Genomic DNA, 2,500 nt, shown 5'->3' with positions numbered 1-2,500 from the left:
AGTAACCTTAACCTTGCCCTTAGCACCAAAATTACCATTTTGGGTGATTTTAACATACATAATGTTGAATGGTTATTGCATTCTGCCAGGACTGATGACGCTGGTCTAGAGTGCGAGCTGTTTGCAGAATCATTTAATCTCACCCAGCTGGTGAAGCAACCAACCAGAATACCTGATAATTCTGACCATAATGCCCATCTCTTGGATTTATTCTTGAAAAATAATCCAGATCAATACAGGATAGAGGTACTGTCACCACTTGGATCCTCTGACAACAATCTCGTCAAAACCTCATTAGTTAACCCCCCCACACCTCCCCGTTCTGAACCTGTCAGGGTGACCCGATGGCACTTTGATAGGGCAAACTGGGATGGATTTATAAATTATCTTGCTGACATTCCATGGCAGTCTTTCTACTCTAGTGATCCCAGTTCTACCCAGTCCCACATTTGCGACTTATTACTAGCTGGTATGGATTTATTCATACCAAGTCAACAGTTCACTAAAAGATCGAACTCTCCAAAATGGTTTGATGGCAACTGTGCCAGAGCAACAGCCCAAATGTCATTAGCATAAAACTCTTACTTAAAATCAAAAACATCTGAATCACTCTCTCAATTTAAAATTGCTAGAAATCATGCAAAAGCTGTATTAAATCTAGCTAAATCAAACTTTCTTCAAAAGCAAGCATCAAAACTACTTAACAACCCTAATGACAATAGAATATTCTAGGTCAACTCTTAATTCTTTTCAATAATAATCTTTAACAAGTCATCTTCCATTCCCCCACTAAAATCTTCCAAGATGGCAACATTACAAATGACCCGCTTGGGAAAGCAGATATTTTTGCCAGTACATTTGCCAGAAACTCTATCATAGACGATACCAGCCAGAATGTCCCAGTACTAGAACTTGACTCTCCCAGAGAATTGCCCCACTTAAAATACAGACAAGACACGTAAAAATCCATCCTAGACAATTTTACCTACCAACAGAAGCTCCAGGCCCAGATGGAATTCCGCCAATTGTTTTGAAAAAGAGTGTTCCCCTGAACTTGCCTCTGTTCTAGCTAAATTGTTCCAGACTATGCATACGTACTTCTTCTATTCCCAAATTCATGAAAAGAAGCCAATATCCACCCAATTCCGAAGAAAGGAAGTTCCTTTGAGCCCTCTGATTACAGACCAATAGCTGTCACATCTTCTCTTGGTAAGGTATTTGAAACTTTAATCAATAAGCACTTTGTTAAACATTTTGAATCCAACAACCTAATTAGTGATAGACAATATGGTTTTCGCCACGAAAGATCCACCATTGATATACTCAGTCTCCTAACTCATACCATCCATCAATCAATTGATCTACATGGAGAAACTCATGCAGTAGCTCTTGATATTTCTAAAGCTATTGACAGAGTATGGCACCGTTCCCTGCTGTCTAAACTCCCTTGCTATGGACTACCGTCTTTTGTTCCTATGATTTCTTCATATCTTAGTGACAGGAAAGTAAGAGTAAAAGTAGATGATGTACATTCAAAGTTCAACTCAATTAATGCCGGTGTGCCGCAGGGGTCAGTTCTGGCGCCAACCCTATTCCTGGTTCATATTAATGATCTCTTATCTGTCACCCACAATCCCATCCAGTCATACGCAGATGACTCAACTACATAGTTCATTCACACTCAGACACCCATTCACAAAGTCTAATATCTCTACCTATCAACTCAGTACAGCCATCTCCAAAAATCAACACCTATCTACGATCAATGAATGGGGACAAAAACAACCTTGTCTCTTTTAATACTAGTAAAGCTAAATATCACAGTTTACTAATAGACAGATATTGCCGGATTCGTACACTGCCTTCAGTGCTACTAATATTCCCATCTCTAAAAGTATTGAAATTCTTGGCGTCTCACTCAACAGTGCCCTCAGCTGGACCTCTCATGTCAGATCACTTCCTAAAACCGCCTCAAAGAAACTTGGATTATTGTACAGAGTCCGTAGTTTCTTGGTTGATGAGCAGTTAGCTATAATTTATAAGAGTTATGTGCGCTCTCAGCTTGAATATTGCTCACCCTTGTGCAATGGATGTGGAGAAGTTGCATTAAAACAACTAGACAAAATTCAGAACAAAGCTGTTAGAATTATTAACAACCCTGCCATTAAAAATAAACTACCTCCCCTGCAAGTAAGAAGGAATGTTGCCTTCCTTGCATTATTTTACAGATACTTTTTTGGCAAATGCTCAGACGAAGTTGCGTCCATGGTGCCACCTCTCCATGCCTTCCCTCGTGCTACACGGGCATCTGGTAGCTCTCATGACTGGAATGTCACTCAGTCATACTGCAGACCTTCTGTCCTTTTATCAGAAATTCTTTCATTCCCCGAACTACATTTCTCTGGAACTCGCTTCCCCAGAGTTGTTTTCCTCCAAATTTCATACCCACATCTGTTCAAGTCTAATTATTACACCAGATATTTTTATGAACAGAGGACAC

This window comes from Coenobita brevimanus, chromosome 61, assembly GCF_032717465.1.
Source record: "Coenobita brevimanus isolate Jiangsu-jjx chromosome 61, ASM3271746v2, whole genome shotgun sequence".
Classification (NCBI taxonomy): domain Eukaryota; kingdom Metazoa; phylum Arthropoda; class Malacostraca; order Decapoda; family Coenobitidae; genus Coenobita; species Coenobita brevimanus.
The sequence above is the reverse complement of the archived record's forward strand: the minus strand, read 5'-3'. Positions refer to the sequence as shown.